This window comes from Cupressus sempervirens, chromosome 10, assembly GCF_028749045.1.
Source record: "Cupressus sempervirens isolate cs-2001-9-10 chromosome 10, ASM2874904v1, whole genome shotgun sequence".
NCBI classification, from domain to species: domain Eukaryota; kingdom Viridiplantae; phylum Streptophyta; class Pinopsida; order Cupressales; family Cupressaceae; genus Cupressus; species Cupressus sempervirens.
In genome coordinates this window covers 776,361,928-776,380,260 of record NC_143127.1, presented here as the reverse complement: position 1 = coordinate 776,380,260, position 18,333 = coordinate 776,361,928, and positions in this window count along the sequence as shown.

Sequence of the window (18,333 nt, the reverse complement as noted above, 5' to 3'; positions counted from 1 at the left end):
TTTAATTATTTAAATTTGATTTGCTACTTTATTATTTAAATATAATTATAAAGTAAAGTTAAAATCAAAAAAAGTTAATTGGGAGAATTAATGTTTTCTTTTATAAGCTTGGATGTATTTATATGGTTCAAATATATGAAAATGATATTAGAGAAATTTTATTATTATAAAACCTTAGTAATTATAATACTTTGAGAAAATGAAAATGTGAACCTTGATTGGAATTGAAAACTTTATATACAGTAATACTTGGAAAAGAAAATTGAAACTCTGGTTGTTATTGAATCTTTGTGTTTTGAAAACGAAAATGAGATCTTGGAAACCTATAGCAAAAATTAAACAATTGTGTTTTCAAAACCTAATGTATTGAGGAAGTTACTTTTGTATATATTATATGCAATGTGTGGTTTATTGTTGTTGGGTTTTGGGGTTGACTTAGTTCTTTGACTAGTCATGATGTTTACTAGAGGCTTGGGGGTTTGTTCTATGATATCATGATGATATTTTGTATATGATATTTTATACCCAACCCTGGTGATGTGTCATGTGTGCTCTATGCTAAGTTGATCAGATATTTTGTTATTGCTTTTAGTTTCTCTTGTGTAGAACTGAAGTGAATAGTGTGACATTCCTAATATAACCTTTGAGTCTTCGATCAATTATCTTTGGATTGCTTCCTAGTTGCTTATATAGAACTGAGGTGATTAAATGATTTATTTTGTTGAAGGCATATTGTGACATGGATTTAGTTTATGTGTACTTGATTTTGGATCAGTCTTATTAGGATAATCATATTGGTGGAATCTATGATTATGATTAGTGATATTTCAGTACTTTATAGTTGCTTGTTTAAGAACTGATGTGTGGTTTATATTCATTTGAGATCTTTTATTTTTGCTAAGCTTAGGGTAGGTTTTATATATGTCATGTTGGGAAGTGGCTTGTGATGGAGGTTGAGGCCCTAAAGAGGATGATGGGTAACTCATTGTAGGTTATTTTAATAAGTGATATAATTTCATTAAATGATTTTAAAATGAATTAATAAGATATTGGTACCATAGAAATTCACTAGGAGGCTAGAGCATTAAAAGACTAGCAAGGTAACCTTAGAGCTAACTTGTTAGTATGCCTTGCCTGTATGAAAGGATATTGATGCTGCATAGAGGCACTATGAGGCTAGAGTATTAAATGACTATCAAGTAAGCTTAGAGTTGGCTCATGCGATGACATTTTCCCACTTACATAGTAGATTTCCTATGTGTCTTTGTTGCCTCTGGGATTTGTTGATACTTGTGTCTTGGTACCCTTTGAGATAGTGCTTTTAGGTGTTTCCTTGACCCAGATGTTAGTTGTGATCTATGAGTTTGATATCTGTATGGGACTTGAGTTTCTCTTCTCAATGTGGTGGGAGTGGGCCATTTGGGTTCCATGAGGTCAGGTGGTAGTGCAATTTCTTATACCATTGAGATCTGACTGTTGGATGTCATTGCCAAAGGTGCTTATGTAGTTGATCCTTTCTTTCTAATTTTGTACTTCTGTCAGATGATTATATTATGTTGTATTGTATTTTTTTTATTAGAGTTCTTATGAGATGATGTATTATATTCATGATGTATATTCTTTCAGCCTTTCATACCTTGTGACTTGTATAGTGGATGATTGTGCATTCTGATTATTGCCAAGTGGCATTTGAGATAATTGTGTATTGTTTAAATGGAATTCATACTTGTAGTTATTCTTTAATGTGGAATTGCTTTATATTGGATTTATTATTAATTAAACTTAAATGTGATTCAACATCATGGGACCCTTAGGAGATGTAATCTATTTTGATGGTTGTATGTATGTGAGTTAATGCTTATGCTATATTGTATCTAATGTTGTTAAGTTATTATCTTTAATTTTTTTTTAAAATGTTAGATAAACTTAGTGAAAATTTAGGTTAATTTCTTTTGGGTTCCCTGGCGGGGAGTTACAATGTGTCGAATATTGCAATCTAGCAATCATAGATATGTAATTTTTATGTTCAATAGTAGGGGATTCATATTTGTGAGACAATTTATATCCAATTACTATAGGTGTTTCAATAGGTTTATGACTTGCCAATCCAAATCTCTGTAATAAGTCTTTAAGATACTTAACTTGTGATATGAAGATACCATATTTGTTCTATACAATTATCAATTCCAAGAAGTATTTCATGTCACCAATCATACTCATCTCAAATTCTTTCTTCATTTCCTCTAAAAATGCTTCACTTGCATCATCATTTCCTCCAAAAATAATGTCACCCACAAATATTTTAACAATCAATAAGTCATATTCATTCTTTCTCAAATACAAAATACTATCAACATTACCTTTTTCAAATGTCAAACTTGTCAAATATTTATCCAATCTTGCATACTAGGCTCCAAGTGCTTGCTTAAATCCACACAATGCATTTTTCAATCTATAAACCATGTCCTCTTTATCTCATCTCATAAGAACTCTAATAAAACCATGTATACTTCTTGTTCAAGTTCTCCATTTGGAAATTTTGATTTGCATCTATTTGATAGACTATGAAATTCTTGTTAGCTACATATGCCAAAAACATTATTATTACTTGTAATTTAGCAACAAGTGCAAAATCAATTCCTTCTTGTTGTGAATAACCTTTACATACCATTCTTGCTTTATTTCTTACAACCTCATCTTGTTCATTCATCTTGTTTATAAATACCCATTTAGTTCCAACAACATTCTTATTCTTAGGTCTAAGAAATAATTCCCATGTTTTGTTCTCTTCAATCTTTTCTAGTTCTTCTTTCATATTTTTTATCCAATAATCATCTTTACAAGCCTCATTGATATTATTAGGTTCAACTTGAGAAATTAAACATATTTCTTCTTTTACTGTGTTTCTTGTCATGACTACTTTATCCGTGCTTCAAAAAAATTGTTCAATAAGGTGATTCTTTGCCAAATTTTTGTTAGGTGTCACTATCTCAATTCCAATTTGTACTCTAGGTTCATATCTAGGTTCTTCTCTCTTCTCATTTCTCTATTCTTGTCTCTAAATTTCAGTTTGCAAGTCAATGTTAGTCTCATAAAATGATTCCTGCTCAACATTCTCCTTGGTAGTTCTTGGGCTAGTCTCTTCATCAAAATTATAATCAAGCATGTTTTCTTAAACTCTAAAATTTTCATCAACTCTTACATTAGCTCTTTCAACAATAGACTTAGATATTTGTTTAAAATATTTGTAGGCTTTTCTTTTCAATGAATATCCAAGAAACATGCATTCATTACTTCTTGAATCAAACTTTACAATATCATCATCTCTTTTAATGTAGCATTTACTTTCAAAGATTCTAAAATACTTCAAAGAAGGTGCATGTCAAAACCAAAGTTCATAACATGTCTTACCAGTGCCTTGTCCAATCTTCACTCTATTCATAGTGTACACTATTGTATTTACTACTTATCTCCAAAAGATTTTTGATACATTATTTTCAAGCATCATTTCTCTTTCTACCTCTATTACTAATATTTTTCTCCTTTCTACTATCCCATTCTTCTCATGTGTCTTAGGGGCTAAAAGTTGTCTCTTTTTACCATTATCTTCACAAAAATTGTTAAACTCATTTGAAGTAAATTCTCCTCCTCTATCATCTCTCAAACATTTAATCTTTAAACCATATTCATTCTCAAATCTACTCTTAAATATCTTGAATTTATTTTTAAAAATCAGATTTTTCTCTAATATATGCAACCCACATCATTCTAGTGAAATCATCAACAAGAATCATAAAATACCTTTCCCCATAAAATTCTCTAGTCTTTGTAAGATCACTCAAATTTGTGTGCACAATCTCCAATTTCGCTAAAGTGGTAAATTTCTTGCTTGGAAATGAGCATTCCTTTTGTTTCTCTATTACACATTCTTTACATACCATATGAGTAGGTTTCACAATCTTAGGCAATGTAGTAGTGACCTTCACAATGTTATCAAAGTTGATATGACAAAACCTCCTATGTCATAACCAACTATCATCCACCTTAAAAATTAAATATGTCATCTTAGTAGGATTCAACTAAAATATATTACCTCTTGTCCTTGTACTAGTACCAATCAACATATCATCTTTATCTTTGATAATGCAAGTTTTCTCTATAAACTACAATTGATATCCCTTATCAACTAGCTACATAACACGTAGAAGATTGTGTTTTAAATTATCCATAAAGTAAACATCATTAATGTTAGTATTTCCATCAAGTTTAATAGAGCCCTTTCCTTTTATATGATAGGCTACATTATTTTCAACTCTAACTACTCCTCCATCATAATTATTGAATTTAACAAACTTATTTATATCTCCAATCATGTGATGGAACAACCTGTATCTATAATCCAATTAGATTTCTTCTTTCAAACTTGTGGTAGTAATGTTTTTTCTTCTCTAACTTCTTCTTTTTAGGGCTTTCTTCCTTAATAGAAACAAATCCTATTTCATCATCCTCATAATCACTTTCACTCAAGAAGTCTACCATTTTGAAATTAAGTTTAGCATCCTTATAAACATAAAAGAAATCATTATGTACTCTTGTTTTATGAGTATTTTTAGGCTTGAACTTCTTTACTCTCTTGGAACTTTTAGAAGAATAATGACCAAGTTCATTACAAGTCCAACACTTAAAAAAATTGTTACCTTTAGGTTCTTTCTTTGTAAGTAGGACAATTCCTTACTCAGTATCTTGTCTTCATCTTCTATTGTTCAATTTCTACTAGCATAATATGCACTTGTACTTGCACTTCTCATCAATGGAGATTTGTCTCTTAGTACACTAAAAGAAATTTTCCCTCTAGGTAATTCTCCACTCTATCTCATCATTATTTGAGCTGACTATAATCTCACAGAGTTTCTCTTGTACAATTAGTCATGTGGATAATAACTTGTCTGATCATTGTGTTGTCTATTTGTATGTAGTGTCAAAGTCTTCAATATTTTTCATAAAACTTCATCTTCTAATTTCTTTCCTCCACAATTCTTAATTCTTATAACAATTTCTAATATTCTACCAGAATAAATTGTTATAGATTCATCTTCCATCATCTTAGCATCTTGAAATAATCTTTCTAAGCATGTTTATCACCTTCAAATGTACTTTGTAAAGAATTCCAACTTTCTTGAGCAAGCCTTAAATATTTTAACTAACCAAATTCAATTTTAGGAAGAGATGGTAATAATGTTTCTATAGCAATCATGTTGAACATGAATGTATCTTTCTCTATTCTTATAGAACCCTCAAGATCTTTTTATTCAATCACATTCTTGATATTTTTCATAATTAACCAATATTTTAGACCCATGCATACCAGATATATCTTCATCTTTTCTTTCTAACTGTCATAGTTAGCTCAATCAAACTTCAAAATATCTTTCTTGAAATGACTCACCATAGATCTCCTTAAGTTGTTAAGTTTTCCTTCCAGAACCTGATGCTCTGATACCAATTATTACAAAGTAAAGTCTACCAAGATAACTAAGGGGTTGGGGGGTGAATGAGTTATGCAATAAAAAAAACTCTCAATATATTTTTTAATTCTAAAATGTGTAATTAGTAGATGCAACGACCATAGAAAGATAACCATATGCAATAACACCAACTTTGTTGACTAGGAAAACCCTTGATCAAAGGGAAAACCCCTATAGGAATGATGCCCACAAGATAATGTACTAATTTTAAAGTTCCTTGTGAAAGGATGGACCCTATTAGGATTCAATAAAATAAAATTAGTACATATGAGTCCCTGTTAGGAGTCTTTGAATCCCTACTAGGAGATTTCGACCCTATTAGGAGTTGAAAGGAAGACAAATGGACCCACTGTCCAAATAGATTCAATATTATTCTCACTAAATAATGCAAATGTTTATCAAAACCTATCCAAAATCAACTTATTTTGCCAAATATAGGTCCTTGTAATCTCACCATCCCTCAACTGCACCAATCTATTCTCTGATCCAAAACATATTTGCATTTAAGCTCTCACAATACATCACATAGCACATTATCCACACTAGATACCTATTCATAAAAAAATGACCTTTCCTTATACCAAGTCCTAAAGAAAATTATTGAGTTGTCCTCAAGGATTTCCTAATTTACAATAATAATATAGGATCAATTAAAGATATTATATTACATGTTCCATTACAACATTACATCTTTTCACAATTACAAGTAATCTCTTGGCTCACAATCGTCATAAATTTTCACTCATTAATCATTTGATTATGTGTGTTTAACCAAGCCATCTTAAAAATTTCTAAAACCTCTATCTCATCTTGTTCAACCATATTCCATCTCTATTAGGAGATAAAATCCAAACAACAATACCTGTTTTCCATAAATGTTGTCTAAAAGTTGCCTTCACCAAATTTTTCATCACTCTATCTAGTCTTCATATTTATGTATCTACTCTTAACTATAGCATCTAGACATAATCTAGAAGATAATCCCAAGTGTGCATAAGCTGATCTTCAATCCTCAAACCACATAAAGCCAATCTTCATTTATTGTTATATCAATCTTTACAGAATAACAAGTATGTTGACATCAATATTAAACTTTTTCACGAATGCAAGACATAACCACTAAATCATGTCTCTAGCACTACTAGGATACTCCCCTATAGTACTACCATAAGAATTCATGCTAACAATTCCACCTTGTCTTTCCTATAATAAGTAGGTGGTTCAAAATCCTTTATCCATCCTCTAATTGGATCCATTACTTCTTTACTAAAAAGGATGACAATTCATCTCCTTGTTATGTTTGGTACTATCAAAAAATCCTTTAGGATTATAAAATGAAAGTGTTAAGGGATAGTATAAATTTTATTATACAAGTTCTATTAACTACAACTAATGGTCCTTTCCAAATATTTCAATATGCTTATTTATAAGCTTATAATAAATGTTGCAATCAAATCATATGAGTTGCCTAGTGTAATCAATCCATAGTATTGGACAACTTATGGACTACTCCATCCACATGTAATGTTGTGAACCTTAGGCCATCCTCCTTTACCATCACTTTCAAGGAAAAATATTCAACCAAATTTTATGCCCAACTATGTGTTTTGCACATACCACTCCAATTAGATTGTGATAGAGTCAACTTTCCTAATACTTGGTGTATTCTATCTACATGATATTTCTTCTCACGTTAACCAATATAATATCTCCTTTATTTGTGAGCATTAGATTTTGTTTAATATGATCAGTGACCTTTGTAGGCTAATTAATTGATTAAAATATCTTAGTTGTTCCAACTAGGCACTAGTCTCCCATTCTAGTGTTTAGGGATGTTAAGGATTTCTCTTTGTTTGAGTCAGATTGTCACACTTACTATTTATAGCAAGTTTTTTATTTTGGAAGAGTTGAGGTTACTATTATGAGTAGGGAACCTAAATAGTTGGTAGTAGCATGGAGTTGTGTGGACATTAGAAGACCTTCCATTTGGGATTTACTATGTATAGTAAGTCAATTTTTGGTAGGACACCTAGGCGTCAGGTTTAGGTAATGAAATTTGAATTGGACTTGATCAGTTCAAGGAATTAATAAGGTTGTTATTAATTATAAAGTGACTTGGTGCATATATTTGGAGGAAAATATAATAAATTATTATATTCATACTTTGCAATAAAATATAATATAATTCAAATGATGTAGCTATTTTTTAAGTCACGCATACTAGATCTTGGAAGTTATTGGTTGATTTTGTCCTAAGAGCTACAAATGCATTAAAATTCAAACTTCAATTAATCCATTGAGAATTTATTATTTTATGAATTCTTTGATTTGATGTGTTAACAACTTGAGTAATTGGAAGTTGGAATATTTGGGAATTATTCTACGTATTTTAGTCTTGAACTAGTGAAACAATCTAGTAAAACTATGGTTAATGATGGTTTAATACATAACTATCATTTGTGTTTCATTTGTGATCAAATTGGGAGAAAGATTAAATGTTAATCTTAGGAAGGTTTTGTAAGTTGAAGAATGATTTATGAATATAGAACACCACTAAATGAGGGAATGCACTTGGGAATTCTTGAGCGTCATATTTACAAAATCACAACAAAAATTTGAGATGCATTTGTCTCTTGAAAAGTTGATGAAATCAACTCCAAGGACCATTTAGGCTATTTTTTAACCAATTGGGTAGCTCAATAGGAGATGAATGTGATTTATTTATAAGGAGACCTTTACTAGTTCCATAATTTGAGATTGTAAAAATCTATAATACTGCGAGAAGATAACAATTACCTCCAAATATTTTTGTATTTTCTATTTTTAATGCATGCTAATTCTAATGTGAAACTATAATGAATTAGCTAATTAATCATATTAAAAAGTAAACACAAAGGGATTGGGGTAATGAGAGACAAAGTAAATTATTGAAATCAAAATAACCTAAATATTCATAAACCACTACTATAACACTTTTGCAAATTAAATCTTCAAGGGAAAGGTAAAAGAAACCCATGTAGTCAAGAGTAACACAATCATAATTTTTTAGATGCAATCATTAGAGGAACTTTTCAAAGGTTGTAAGATGTAAAAAATACATCAAATTGTGTAGCCACTAAGATGTACACACATGAGATGAATTACTATGGACACACTAATAGAAATTCCCTTTCTAATTCATGACTAGAGAGGTATTCACAACAATTATGATAAACTTTAGACTATGAAAATTGAGAAGTATCACATGTAATAAGTAATTATCTCTATCATCATTCATAATAAAAAAATTCATGAAGATACAATATTCAAGTAAGTTGTACACACAAAATATGAGCACTAATCTTACAATGTTACAATACAACTCATCAAGTATATCCCATGTGAATCTTTACATGTTGCATGTCCATCTAGGTGCTCCTATGTGCAACATTACATAATATAACAATTTTATGCAATGTGTGCAACACACATAGTCTCAACACATCTACAAGACCAAACACATAAATATGAATGAGGTCCAACCCACCACAATATTCATGAGAGTTCAAGTAAAATTGAATACAAATTTTCTTTCCATAAACAAAATGATTGTATCATTCATACCTTCAAAAAAAGTATATAGTCTACTAGGTTCTTAGACCCTTCTCTATAATGTGGCCAAATCTTTAGAGAAATAACATTGGACCCTATTGGGAGGTAACTTTGATTCAGAATAAAAAAAAAGCACCATTGTGCACCCAAAATCCATGTCGATCTATTGAAGATGAACTTTTCACCTTTTCCAATGAAGTATCTCTTAAGTTTTATGCAAATTTAAGCAATAAACAATATTAGCATAATGTTAAAATGGAGAAGACAAATAAACAAATAACAATAATATTTAATATAACTCACCCAATATGGGATAAATCCACTAGAGAAGTAGCCATCCACTAATTTTATTATCCAATAAAGAGAAAATTACAATATGATGATTTCACATTATGCCAACACATATTTATAGACCTTTTAGGAAGTTTACCAATGTTGATTTATAAAATTAACTTGACAAGTTAACAAAAAATCCTTGACTAATCAACCCGAAAAAATTCCTTAGAGGTTGCACCCTTGAACTCATTCTATCATGGGGTGTTGCCTCTGAACTTGACCTTGGAAAGGATACATGGTGAGTATATGTTACTTTCCTAATCACACTTTGTAATGTATATATCCATCTTATACAATGTGCCAATTCTAAGACCTCTAAAAACTACCACAACACCTCTTATCATTTTGCATCCTCTATCAAAAAAGACTAACTGCATACTCAAATATATTATTTTTCTCATAAATAATAAATTCCATAATAAATTAGGGAAACACAATACAACATTAATATTTCTTGTTTTACCATTAGGAAACTTGATTTTAAATTTAACACAAACAACAATATTTAATAGAGAATTATCACCCAAATTTAACTTAACTCCATCAAAATTTTCATATATATATATATATTTTTAATTAGAGTTCATACTAAAATATGCTCTTGGATCGATCACCTATGCATTTTTACATGCATGAGTGGCCAAAAGTGTGATTAACACATTAACATTTTCCTTTCTGGACTTAAAATAAGAATCAAAATTCTTCTTTTATTCTTTGTGTCCATGCATACAATAATTCAAGCAGTTAAATTTGAACTTTCTATGAGATTTAGATCTTCCTTGGATTTTAATTTATTGCACTTTATATTCTTCTTTCCCTTTTCCATAAGTATTACATGATCAATTAGGGATCTTTAGCATTAACATATAACTTCCTCCCCATCTCTTCAAAAAGAAAAGAACTCTCCATGTCTTCCATCCTATTTAATAGGAGTGCCTTTTATGGTGATAACAAAAGAATCCCATGAATCAAATAAAGAACAAACAAAAATATGATGTTTCTCATCCCCATCCATATTGACACAAATTGATTCTAGCTAAGCCTCCAACATATTGAGTTCTTCTAGGTGGTTTATAACTTCTTTGCCCTCCTCTATTATCAAGGAATATAGTTTCTTCCTCAAGAATAATATTATTTATTAAAGATATAACTTGATACATCTCACCAAGCTTCTTCCTTAGAGTCTTTGTAGAGGACTCTTCATGGACATTAATTAAAAAAGAGTCATCAAGGATCAATGTAATTAGACCCTTGGTTTATCATCCATAACAACATATTTAGTAGCATCATCTAGATTTGCACATCTCATGATATTTCCATCAATAAAATTGCACAACTCTCTATCTATTAACAAATCCTCCATCTTTAACTTCCACATTTCAAATTTATTTTTTAGAAAATTTCTTCATCTCAAATCTCCATGATAAACTTTGCATTTGAGAATTCCTACAATAAGATTACATAGTATCATCTACACAAACTCCCACTTACATTTGGATTAAGCAATAGATAATTGAAACCAAATGCAATAAAACTTTATTGCTAGTTGTTAAGAATTTTAATAGGAGAACAACTTCCTACACTAATTCGAGCCGAGGATTATGTAAAAGAATCTCAAATCTTTACAATAGTTACATAAAATTAATAAAAATAAGCATATTAAAACTTCTCTTTATTTTTTATGAAATGAATGAAATCAATAAAATACTATTTTCATTTGTAGGTTTGGTGTTTAACATAGTAAGACAATTCAATTTGGCAAGGGAAGGGACATCATTAACACAATAAGTTGCAAGTATGAAACCTTTCAATAAAATGTAGTATAAATTCTAATTTATAGTACATTTTGTTTAAAAAAAATTAAAGTTATCATTGACAAATAAGAATTTTTTTTATTGGGATTAACTATCAAAAGGAACCCTTTCTAGCTTGCTCCCACTTCATTTTTCCATTTATTCAAAACATTGGATGGTAAAACACCCAAAAAAATTCTAATTAGCTAGCATTTACTCAACTATAACCTAGTTTTGATTACTATTTTTGAATAGATTCTATATGATTAACAATCTAAAGCCCTTCATTTTGACTTTATATTTTCATTCAACAATGATAACACCATGTTAATTTACTACTATATATCCCTTTTTAATTATTTAAGACATATAGTTTTCACTATGTCAAATTTTTAGTTTTTGTATTATAGCCTGAATGATTCAAGCTCTAAAGGATGAAATCACCAAAGTGAGATTTTCTTTCATGTGGTAGAATGTGAATGATTCAACTTTTGAAAATATAAAGTTTGTGTCGTAATAATAAATCATTGTATATTGTACAACTCACACCTATTTTATTTTTCTAATTTTAGTATAGAAGTCTACACAAGTGAGGAAAAAGAAAATGGAATATTATCTATAGTTCAAACTTTTTTCTTTTTTCTAATCAATAAATAGCCAAAACCTTATATACTATATTAATAAGGATAAAATTACGAATGTCATTATTCAAACAGGCACTAGTAGGAAAGAACAGAGAAAAAACCTACAGTCTTGCCTAGAACCTTAGTCTTTTACAGAGTACATATATAAAAGAGGCATTCCCCAATTTTAGAGTTTGATTATCAAATTACAGCATTTCTATGCTAACTTACTCCTTTATCTATACTTTAATAACTAATTCTATGATACAATTATTGTTTTGGAAGCAAATTATTCCTTTTCATTTTTTGTTAATATATTTAAAAAGTCTATCGGTGTCTTTGATCATGACCAAAATCATCCTCTTAAATCTCTATTATACTTTGTGCTTTGTTGGTGGTGTATTTCTTATTGATGCTCTACAATCACTAGCCACTTCAAACTTGTTTTTTTAAATGTTAGTACTATTTGTTAGTAAAATTGATGTCTGTATTTAATACAAGACTATTTATAAACTTGATGCTTAAGAGCCTAGCCCATATTCAATTAGATTAAAATTTCATTAAACTTTGATTTATCTTCTAAATTTCCTAAAAATTAAAAGGTTAAATTGATTTGCATTAGTAATTTATCCTTAAATTAGTTCTAAACTTTTTACTAAATTATAACATATGATTACAGGTTTAGTTCCTCACCAATTATATTCAGGATACCTTATACCAAATTCAAAAAGAAACTCTATTATAGTTTCCACTTTTGGATTAATGACTTAATATTTAGATCTACTTACTTATTTTAATTGCTTTTATTGTGATTCATGATTATTTCTAGTCCTGTTCATTTAACTTCAATTTTTCTTAATGTTTAATTATTATTCTACAATCTCCCACTTTGTTTACCTATTGATTGTTGGCAATCGTAATTACACATATTAATTTAAAGTTCATTTTATATTGTCCTTACTTTTCCATGATGAAAAATACACCAACTTTAATACCAGAAATCTATCTTCCCTAATTTCGATTGCAAATATTTGACAGAGTCTTGAAGATTCAAGTACTACTAAATATAGAAACTAAGAATTAAAAACTTAAACATTCTAATTAACAAGGAATTCCAAAACTACACCTTAAACATATTAATATGTAATATTAAACTATTGTATTTACATGTGTTTCTAATACAAAAGGCCAAATCTATATACTGGGGTCCAGAAGACCAAAAAAACTAGATTCATAAATCCAACAAGAAAACTAACCCCTAATTCTTTATCACTTTGATCTACCTACCTTCCATTTGAATATAAGGATAGATAGCTCTAGTGATCCTAGTTTATAATTTATATTTATTGTGAACAATTCTACATTTATTTTAAGATCTATATGCTATCCTTCTCAATCGTTGATTATTGTAAATAAAGTGATAAAATGAGAAGTTAAATGTTAATATCTCGATGTTATAATGATGCTACCCCACCTCCTATAGGTTGATGTTAGTTTCCATAACAACGAATTGAGATACCAAACCTACTAGAGGCTACCATATCGATCTCTAAAAATTGCTATTCAACAACGCAATATAAATAATATATAGGTAATTGCATCAATCAAAGAGAAGGATAATACAAAGAACCATAACACAAGGGAAAAAAAACAAAGGAAGAGATAGAGAGAAGTGCTTAGTTTGAGAAACAAAAAATGCTTCATATTTATAAAAAGATTTGTACAAGAGTATCCATAAGTGAAAAATATAAAATTGCAAAATAGGGTAACATCGTAACCACTAAGAAAGAGACCAAAACACCAAGCTGTGAGAAACAAAAAAAAGCTGAGATGAAAGATAAAAGTAAACCCTAGGAAAGAGAGAAGGGCACCTAGCCAACCACAACAAGCAAAAACCTCCACCTAGATAATGGAGGGCTAATCTTCCTCAGCTTTCTTCTAGCACACCATGATGATATCTACAGCTTTATCAAACTCATTTTCCTTAGATCCCGAGGGAAACCCATATGCCAATTACTCTTTACTAGATTTTAACATATCGGGCAATATGAACTCCAATTGGTCGAGATCATCAAAAGCCATCACTATACGAATGTATAGTGATGGTCTCCTAACAAAAATGGCTAACCCTAGGTTGCCTGGAGGATGAGCCATATAAAATTTAGTGAGTGAAATTTTAAGCTTCTAATCAATACTGAGGACAACATTCTCCAAGCCTTCTAACCAAGTGGGGTAAAAAAATTTATTGGCAAAGCCAAATGATCTCCCCACTTCCTATATTCTCCCTAGCTAGACAACCTATGGAGGAGCCAATAATAAAGCTATTAGTTCGCCAAGTAAAATCATAATTGAAGGCCTTCTCTCCTATAGCCCAACTAACAACAAACCTAGACAAATCATCAATTGGGTTTAAATTCCATTCCATCTCTTAGGCTTAACAAACACCTAAAATGCCATGGTTCTAACCTTCAATGAATGAAATAGTGTTATTGTCAACTCCATTATGATGCAAAATGAAAGCTAAGAAAAAGAAAAAGACACCAAGGCAAAAATACCACTAAGAAGGTAAGAATAAATAGACTTCTAGAGCCAAGGAAAGATCTAGAATGAAAAAGAGGGAAAGGTTGAACATGATACCCGAGAGGTAATTATAACCTAACGAGCTAAAAAGCTTTAACAAAGCATGATTACAACTTTTTTGGCTAAATAATACTTTAATGCTTGGAGTTAGGAAACTCTTAATCTTTAGGATTCGTCTTAATACTTAAATGAGGCAAGGAAATAACCCAAAAAACCCCAAAAAAACAAATTATGGGAAGGAACCCAAAGGCTAGGAAAAAATAGAAATAGTCATCCTAAGTAACAAAACTAGGTCTTATGCTATAGATTGGAGGATAAAGTCCTCACCTCCAACTCCTTTATTTGCTAAAATATCTGTTTTAGTATTGCCTTCTTGATATATGTGTTGAAACCTAGTTTCTTCAAACTGGTCAATTAAACTAAGAACATTTTCAAGTTTTTAGTTCATCACCTAATTCAAAGTTTGACATTTTCAAATGTAATTAATAATAATTTGGGAGTCTCCTTCTATAATTATTCTTTTTATCCTCTTTTTTAAACTTAGTTCTAATCCTTCTCTAAGTGCTTCTAATTCTACCATATTGTTTGCAGAGATACCTAAAGGTTTGGCTCTTTTAATGATCCATTCTCCAGTATCTGACCTTATAATATAACCTATTCCTGCTTTCCCTGGGGGTTACCTCGTGATGCTTCATCAAAGTTTAGTTTCATTTAGCCTTTTGTTGGTACTTCCCATTTTCATTTTTTCCTTTCTTTTTAGTCTTTTTTCTCATAGACTAATGGTTGGTTGATTAGGAAGGCCCAATTCTTTTTCATTCTCCTATCTCATTTTGAGAATGTCCCTTCAATTTTGACAAATTTCCTTAAATAGTTATTCATAATTTCAGTAATACTAGCTTCAACCTTGTTAAGAAGAGAGTTCAAACTCAGTTTTGTGTTGTTAAAGATGTGCATGTTCCTTTCATTCTATATTTCCCACATTAGTATGGCTGGGGATATATTCCACAATTTACCATATATGCTAGAGTTGTTTTCTATTTGCCAACCTAACATATGATTTTTGAGATCCTCAGGAAGAGGAGATGTCCAACAAAGTTTTCAACGAAGCCAGTACCAACTTTCTTTAGTGAAGGAGCAATTTTAAAGGAGGTGCTTCACTGTCTCAGAGCTTTCCTTATAAAGGCAACATCTTGACAGGCCTTCAAATCCCATCTTTGTGAATTTGTCTGTTGTTAGGATTCTTTTTGGCATTGTAACCCATAAGAAGATTCTTGCCTTAGGTAGGCATGCTAGGTCCTAGCATAACTTGAGAGGAAGGTTAATGTTTTCCCATCTTTGTGAGTTAATAATAAGATTATATCCTAACTTGATCTTGTAAGATCCATCTTTGGAAGCTCCTTGGATATAAGTTTATTTTTCCTATCTTTACAATTCACCTGCAATTGCTTGAGGATGTTTTCAAAATTCTCTTTATCTACAAGTGTAATATCTACATCCTCCAGAGTTTTCCACACCCAAATATCTTCCCCAATTTTCTTTTTGATGTATTTTTAATTTGAAACCTTTGAACCCCATTAATTAACAAGCACATTCTTGACATTATTAGGAATGTTAGTATTAGTTAGGGGGGCTATTCATCCTAGGAATCTTCCCAAAAAAGAGCTTCATCTCCTTTTCCTAAGTCTCAGGTGGCATATTTGCTAATCATTGATCGACATCTTACCATGAAGTTCCATGCCTCTGATCCTAAGGGTGGGTTCCTAATTCCGAATAGTGATGTTGGGTCATCCGCAATTAAGTATTTATTGTATAATATTTTAGCCCATTTGATTTCCCTTTCTAGGTACATTCGTCATACTAGCTTTGCTCCCAATGCCTTGTTTTGCCAGCTGAAATTCTAAACACCTAATCCCCCTTGTTCCTTAGGTTGACATATCCTCTCCCACTTTATTAATGCATATCTATTTTTTTCTTCTGTTACACTTTGAAAGAAATTTCTAAGCTTACCTTCGAATTTTTTGTTAACATACTTAGGTAAAGGGAGGCGTGACATTTGGTTAAAGGGAGGCATGACATTTGGTAAGTAGGAATTGCTAAGAGTATGGATTTAATTTTAATTTCTCTACCTACTTTTGTTAACCACTTTCCTTTACATGTTTTTGTTTGTTTATCAATTTCATCTAAAATATTATCTCATCCTTTGTTCTTCCTTATTCCTTTTTCTAAATGGATCCCAAGATACTTACATGGGGAAGTGCCTTTCTTATATCCCATCTGATTACATATGTAATCTTCCATTTCTCTTGTTGTATTAAGAAAGAAAATTTCTAATTTTTCAGCATTTACTTTCTGTCCTGAGGCTTTTGTATAGTCTAGAATGATTTGTTTAAAAGTTTGTGCTTCTTCCTTAGTGCTAACTCCTAGGAGTATAGTGTCATCAACAAATTGTTGATGAGTTATGTTAGGGATATTATCCATCACCATGATTCCTCTAATTTTACCAACTACTTGTGCCTTTTTTACTGATCTCCCAAAGGCTTTAGTCATGATTATAAATAAGAAAAGCGAAATTGGAAAACCTTGATGAATAACTCTTGATATACTAAAATATCCTTCTGGGGTTCCACTGATTAGAAGAGAAATCTTTGGTGTTGAGATGCAATTAAATATTACATTGATCTATTGGCATGAGAACCCAAAAGCTTATGAAGTCTTACATAAGAATCTCCAATCCACTACATCATATGCTTTTTGAATATCGAGTTTCATAAACATACATACTTCCTTGTTGTAGACCTTGAGTGAATGGTTCCCTGAATGATTGATATATTGTCCAGAATGGATCTTCTTCGCACAAAGCCAATTTGTTCTTCTAAAATTATTTTGGGGAGAATAGTTTTAGTCCAATTTGCTTATGCTTTTGAGTACCTTTTGTATATAGTATTACATAAAGCAATAGGTCTAAAGTCGCTTGGAGACTTTGAGACTAATTGTTTCAGGATTAAAGCAAGAAAAGTGTGATTGATTTTAGTTAGTATTGATCCTCCATTTCTAGATGCCTCAATGGCCTTCTAAAGTTCTGCCCCTAAGATATCCCAACATTTTTTAAAGAAAAAGGTTTGAAACCCATCTAGTCCAGGTGATTTGTCTAAGTTGAGATTAAAAAGACCCAACTTAATTTCCTCGATGGAGAAAGGTTTATTAAGTGTTGCATTATCTTCTTCTATGAACACTTTAAGAATTACCCTTAGCACCTTTTCTTGAGTAGTTCATTTGGAGAAATCAAAGTTGTTAAGAATGTTTTTATAATAATTTATGAATATTTCTGCTATTTTAGAGGGGTTATCTTCCGTATTTTCATCCCTATCTTTAATTTTAGTTATTACATTAATTTTTCTATTATGGATAGTGCTATTATGAAAAAAATTAGTATTTCTATCTCCTTTTGCTAGCTATTTCCCCCTTGATTTTTGACTCCAAAATATCTCCTCTTTTGTTAATATTTCTTCCTATTTAGCTAACAATTCTTTTTCTTTAAAGAATTTTCCATTGTCCATATCATTTTTAATTACCTCTTTGTTTAAGTTTTTAAGTAGTTCTTCAGTTTAAATATTTTCTTTGAATATGTTATTGAAATGAATTTTTTTCCATTTTAATATTTTTTCTTTGATCGTTTTCAGTTTTGACACAAAATAATACATTTTTGATCCTGTAAATTTACCTTCTTGCCACCATTGTTTGATGCATTCCATGAAGTTATTATCTAGGAACCACATTTTTTTGCATTTAAAATGGTTCTTGGATGATTTTTTAGGCTCTATAAATTCTATTCTAATTGGATAATGATCAAAACCCACTGTTGGTTGAATAGTTGCTAGAATTGTT